This window comes from Achroia grisella, unplaced genomic scaffold, assembly GCF_030625045.1.
Source record: "Achroia grisella isolate CSIRO2021 unplaced genomic scaffold, CSIRO_AGI_Agris_v1 utg544, whole genome shotgun sequence".
Taxonomy (NCBI): Eukaryota; Metazoa; Arthropoda; class Insecta; order Lepidoptera; family Pyralidae; genus Achroia; species Achroia grisella.
In genome coordinates, this window is record NW_026712929.1 from 1,508,654 (window position 1) to 1,516,217 (window position 7,564).

Below are 7,564 nucleotides of genomic sequence, written 5' to 3' on the forward strand. Positions count from 1 at the left end.
TAATACTTAATCAAATAGAAAATTATAAAAAAAAATATAACCTATGAACTCTTACTAGAATGGAATTTATTTAACTTTTTATAGTGAATTATGTATAGGTATAAATTATTAGAAATAAAATAATATAGAGTACTAACTGTGCCCGCAGTTTTTCCCGCAAGAACTTTATAGCCTATATGGTATTCTGATTAGTGTGAAAGAGTAAAAAACATCCACTCATACTCACAAACTTTTATGGTTATAATATTAATAATATTTTCACAGAATAGAAAATACTAAAATTACTTATTATTAACTAGTTACATAGATGCAGCCTGATTGGTATGATAACTGCTACTGATTTACAAACCTGAAAAAATTTATTTTCTTGAATTATTATATCTGAGTACATAGTAAAGATATGTGATCACGTATATTAGTAGATATATAGCTTAGGAGTTCATATAATATTATACTAAGATAAACATTAAGGCCGATAAGCACTGTTTCAATAAAAAGATAATTATTTCCTTTATGAATAATACATCAGTTGTAATCCAAAGCTGCCAGAAAGGCGTGCCACCAAAAACACATATGTAGCACCTATGTTTTTTCCTATTAGTAACTACTATAATACTTCATTGATATTATAACAAATTTAAGAATATAGTAATTTATCCTCACTAAATTCTCTTTCATATTACATAATGTATCCCGTACATCCTGTATAACCGACCCGTCTTTCCATTTATCGCTCCTCAGCCCTATTTATATGGGAACATAAATAGTTAAACACAAATATATTAAGAAACACAGAATTAATATAATATAATAGAAATTTATTAAAAATGTGATGTTATTATTTAACAATTTTTCCCCTTTTTGACAATATATATGTTTTTAATATGCTTATTTATTTCTATCATAAAAAATTTTGTATTCATATACAATACAAATAATCGTTTAATTCTGTATTTTTAATAAATTTATGCTTAACTACTTATATGTTCACATATACATAAATTGGGCTGAGGAGCGATTCTTTTACTTATGACACACTAATTTAATAAATTATAGTAAAAAATAGTATGTAACATTCTCTTATCTGTGATATTATTATGTATATTTAAGTAATTTATTATGGTTAATATATAAATAATAAGGAATATAAGGATATCCATTATGAAAATTTCGGTTCGTCAATTATATTAGACAGTATTTTTGTACCTACTTCGTATACGAATTTTAATACAATAAAATTATATTATGAAATGACCGACGTCAGACGAGTTCAAACGTCAAAAGGGATTTATTTGTTATTAACTGAACAGCTAATTTTATTCATGTATTGATAACATAGAATCAACTATATTATGTGAATTATAATCTTGACACGAAACACTGTCAGTGCGTCTTTGATATTCATATTATATTAATACTAAATTCAACTAAATCACTTAAAGGATGACAAGCTCAGCTTTATCTCATTAACTATAAGAAACAAGTCGTTCATTATCAGGCATAACAGTACTTATACTGTAATTGTTTATCGATAAACTTACCAAGACAATGTTATGAGTGAAATGATTTTTATTTCTAACTATATGGTGATTTTTGTCACATAATAAAACAAATTAATGAACGAAACTGGTCGAAAATATGATACACAGATGGACTAATCTAGAAAAATTCTAAAGTTTTGGTCCAAATATTTTTTTGAAAAGAGGACACGTTTTGCCTTTTCGGATATGTATTTTTTTATGATTTTCGGTAGTTTCCGTTAAGCAGCTGCAGTTGAACTCAACTGACAAGAACCTCAACAGGTAGACTTTTTTATCCGTTAAGTTAATTCATAAAATAGCAATTTTTTACAAATCATTCAGAAATTTTATAACTAATTGCGAATTTGTAAATTGATGAATTGAAATTAATTAAAATAATATATCGAATCCTTGAATATATTATAAAACTTCTTGTATTATGGTTACTACGTAGATAATAAACGTATACTACATTTAATACAAACCATAAATATCACCAAATATTGTATTCTATAAAACTTGTAAATTTGAGTAATCTTAAAAACTTTTGGAGTAGTTTGTCTATTATATACTGAAATTGGAAACTAGAATGGCCCGTACACCACAAACGGCCCTTAAATGGTGACCATAACGACCATCGGCCTACCGATTTAAAGTAAGTGCTATGGACTTTCAAGCGACATTTGGTACACTAAGTCAAAAATCAAAAACATTATTCTTACATTTTGACAACTTATGTAACTACGAGTATATCAGTTTTTTTTTTTATTATTTAAACAGACTTGATCTATAAATGTTATGAGAGTGTAGTTTCTTTTAGTGATATGGTTGCATTTTGTTGTGCACATTACTACAAAATCTTTTTGTACTTGTTTCTTGATGGATAAACATAATCTTGATTATCTATTATTTGTAATAATTATACAGTTCTCTATCATTCGAACTAATTAATATATATTGGACTGACATTCCGTATAATCCATTGTAGTAAGTTCTCTAAATGTAAAACTTTCAATTTTTAATATTTGTCGATTTATAAAACAAATAGCCTTTTACTACATTGTAATTTTGTACTGAGTAGACACCAACATTTCCCGTTATTCACGCCTTCACAATGCAGATCTCTATATGCTACGCCGTAGCTACAGATGGCTGTAATACCACTGCTTACAGCTACGATAATAACCGTAGCGGCCGCTACGGTGATTACAGTAGCCGTAAAGCACTTGCTTACCATCAGCTGGATCGTACGCCAGATTGCCATCAACTTCAAGTATAAATACATATATACATACATTTAACTTCAATATTAATTCGATACCATTCAGTAACTTTTTAATTCGTTATTTTTATTATATAAGTTGTAGCCATTACATTTTCGATGTTAGGAATAGTAGTTATGCGAATATAAAGTTAGTTTAAAACCGTAAAAAATATTTATAAAATAATAAAACTACTAAACATCATTGACGTTCCTGTTATTAATTACGAGTACATCGCTTTGTATTTAAAATGATTCTGCAGAGGGTTTAGTTACCGATTCGTACAAATTTTCTACTGGTAAACAACTGGTCAAAAAAATAAATATCAGTTAATAAATACGATATGTATTATTCTCTAACATAATATTACGACGTAATACTATAGACATAAAACATCATTGGGTCGTTCATCCTTTGTGCTCAAATGGGTTTAGCCCCTTTGAGCACTATCATGCAAAAACGTGAATAAAAATGTTTTAATGTTTATTACATAATTTGCTTTTCTTAATTAAAATTCAATATATCTTAATTATTATCATCATCATCATTACATATGTAGTATAAAATAAATCGCTGTCTCTGTCTGTCCCTAAGTATGCTTAAATCTTTAAAACTACTCAACGGATTTTGAAGTGGTTTTTTAATAGATAGAGTGATTGAAGAGGAATGTTTATATGTATAATATCTACATGGTGCACCCGTGCGAAGCCGGGGTGGGTAGCTAGTATTAAATACTTTGGAAATTAGAATGGAAGTGTACAACTGATTCTTTGGTCATGTGTTCAGTTGCTGTACTGTGTACTGTTTCGTTCTTTCTCAACCGACTTTACAAATGAGACTCTTTGTGTATATTTATCTTACATGCTAGTTTTTTTTATTCTAACGGATTTATGTACTTACATTATAATTGCTATGTAATAAGAACCTAACTTAGAACTCATCTACTATATACTTGTAAATTTTCTATGCATAAATCATTCATATATTTTCTATGCTATAAACAAAACAAACATACAAGACATTATATAAGAGGAGGTTCTTTAAGCAAATATCCGACCGCCTGATCCACATCTCTGGGGAGCAAAGGGCTAGCCTACTTCGGCCAGCGTATTAGTGGAACCATCGAAAAGAAAACACGGTCAGCCTTTTAAGTATCTATCTATTTTTATTTATTGTCAAGATTCTACGGATAATATTATTAATCCTTGTCATTTTATAAATGTGAAACCGTAGTTGGTTTGAGTTGGTTTGAGTTGGTTTGAGTGAGATTTAGCTTCATGTACTGTACATAACTACTATAGGTATATAAACAGAGGTTTATTTCTACCAGCTTATCTATCGACACGTAACCTTAATGGCTGGCTCTAAGGTTGAAATTTTGAATGAAAGGGAACCTATTTCCTTTATGACGTAGGCATCCAGTAATAATGGACTTTGCAGAATTTCCAAGAGAGCCAGTCACGGGCAGGTGAAACCGTAATTAACAGCTTGTACAATATTATTAAATCTACTATATTATATAATACTAGATAGGTAATACTAGGTATAGGTATATATTATCTGAAAATACACATACAAACAAATATAATGATATCCGATTGATTACAAATAGCGACAGTAGATATTCATACCACTTTTTAACTTATATATAGTTTGCTTAACATATATGTATATACCTTGATGAATTCTAAAGTTTTATAAAGGTGATATCATACAACTTTTAAAAAATATTTACCCAACTACGGTGATATGTATATTTTTCATATATGTACATACCAATATCCATGAATAATATCTTTGATGCAACTTTTAGCTTTGACGTTTGAGAGACTTTTGTTTATTGTTGTCACAAAACAGGACAACATATTTGTTATGTTGACCATGTTGAACTATCATTACTTGAGTATTTTATATATTTACTAGCTGACCAGGCAAACGTTGTTTTGCCTTAAAATAAAAAAAAAAATATGGGTGGACTACCCCTAACATTTAGGGGGATGAAAAATAGATGTTGGCCGATTCTCAGACCTGCTCAATACACTCACAAAATTTCATGAGAATCGGTCAAGGCGTTTCGGAGGAGTATGGGAACGAAAACTGTGACACGAGAATTTTATATATAAGATAAAGAAACAGCCAGTATATAAATACAGAATTATCATAAATTTATTTTTTAGTAAAATTAACATAATAATAACACTCAAATTGTTATGTAATGTAAAAATTATTTTGGCTGTACAAGATAGATGTATATGGTTATAGAGTATCAATCAATTATGATATAATTATGAAGGCATTTCGCACCATGCGTGAATGTTATATTGAATCAGTTACTACATTGACGTATTACGATTAAATATTCATGCTTATCGAAGTTCACACACGGCAACGGAGACATATCTGCAACCATAATATTAATGTAAATCTTATTAAACCTTGAGTGTATATATAAATTACCTAATTAAATATGAAGATTTCCAATGCAAATTTATGATATAGATATGAAAGATAGAATGAGGAAATAAATAGAAACCAATAAATAATTACAGTATACTGATAAAAGGAAAGCGAAACGAAATTGTCGATATCTTATAAGGATGCATAAAATTGTATGTAATATAATTTTTGGCCTCCTTATTGAATGGAGAATGGAGAATAAAATAAAATATTATTGGGATCGTCTTAAATTTATAAAGAAATCATGCATCTGCGCCATTTAACTAACACTGATCCTATATCTTATAATATGTACATGGTTCATTTTTAATTATCTACTTATTTTGTCTCAATCGAAGTCGTCTCATTGTTTAATTCAAACAAAATCTTACAGCTAACTTGTAGAAAATTATTTGATATGGTTAACGAAGGTCTGAAAGACATTTGTGGTATGAAGCTAATTTGACATCCTTGAAAACTACAATCAATATATTATTGGTACTTAATAATATACGCGAACGTTCAAATAACAACCCTTTCTGGATAATTATGAAAAACAAATCTAATTACCGTATGTAGATAGAATATTTTACACGATGACCTGTAAATATAAAAAAATCTAGTATCTAATCTTTTATCATAAAAATAAGTAAAAAAATTTGATAAATTGTATCTATTAAATACGTAACAAATTTTTATGATCCAAATTTATCTATATCGCTAAATTCATTACGGAGTCTTTGGTCTAGTATTATAAATTTTAATATGCATATAAATTCTGCATAAATGTTTGCACATTTTGTAGAATAGAATAGACTCAATGTAAGCACTTATGAATAGTAGTATATTAAAGAATAGTATAATAGCACTTATAATATATCTGTGAATCTACGACATTTGTGACTATTTATTAACATTTAAAAAACACTTCTGCCTCAATACTTAGATACTAAGTTTTTCCCAAAATAATTCGAGGTGGGAGTCTTTAAAAAGACGTTAAAAAGTTCCGTCAGAATCATCGTCGTCACATGACTCTTAGAATTGCAGACGGCCATTGCCTATGGACAGTATAAATTTTAAATCAATATTAATAATAGCCTTGCGTCACAGATTACCTATTTATTTTATTACCTCCCTAAGTCGTTGGGCACCCTTAATAAGCCTTTAAAACAATAAATTTCATTTGCATCTGGTACAAATTCCATTTACGTCTTGTTCAAACTTGATAACAAGATACAACTGACGATAATTGTTTTATCAAAACCTACGTACAGCTTTTGAAGATAAGCAACTTATTGTATTGAGAAATTATATACTTCTTAAAAATTCTGATGTTTCGAATACTGCAATTTTATTTTTAAATATTTAATCTTATATATCATGTTATAAATAAATTAAAATTAAAATACCAATGCTGTAACTGTATTATAATGTGTAGTTCCAAATTTCTTATGACCAACTTTCGTTTCTATCACAAAACCAGAATTGTGACATCGTAACATTACCACAGTAATGGAAATCAAATATCAACTTTCAGACTATTCTGACAACAGTAAATTATAAATTAATTTTTGTTTTTATTTATTCCTAATTTTAAATACTTACCTAGCAACATTGTAGATAAGTAAAATAAAGCTTGTAAGAAAAATAAAACTGTATTCGGTTGTATACGTTATATTTACTTTCCAAACATCAATTATTATAAATTTAGGGTAGGTAATCTATAAACAAAACAAAAATGTTTGCTTTACTTTGAGACAACAATCATGTGAAAGCAACATTAGCTGACATCCATTATATCTATCAAAACAGACACCGTTCATCATCCTAAACATAATTTTGGGGCAAATCCCTGGGTATAGCAGTGAACTTAAAAACTCATAATAATTATCATTAATTTAAATTCGAGATTATTCATAGCGAAAGCGAAGTAACTCGGGTGGTATTTAACGCCGCACCTGCCCGAGGCGTCTTAGCGTGGTCGAAATTAATGCGACGCAAAGTTGGCAAAAGTCAATTACACTTTATTAAAACCGTCTCCATTTATATCAATTTGACGCAAACTGTTACAAATACTGGTAATGTTCCGTCCTTTCATCTGAGAGCGAGGCGGAGCTACGCAAGCGCCAGGCTGAAGACGAACCGTAGACAAAGCGAATCGCTGAGCGCGGCCAGTACGCAGCTGGCGCGCCGCGAGCACGCTGCGACGCCGCCCGTCGCCCGCCGCCACCGCACCACGTCGCACGCTTTACGACTCAAACACCCGTTCTATTCACGACCTACCAATGAATATTTAAAAGCACCTATTCCTCTAGCAGCGAATGAATGGACTAACCCCGTTACCCC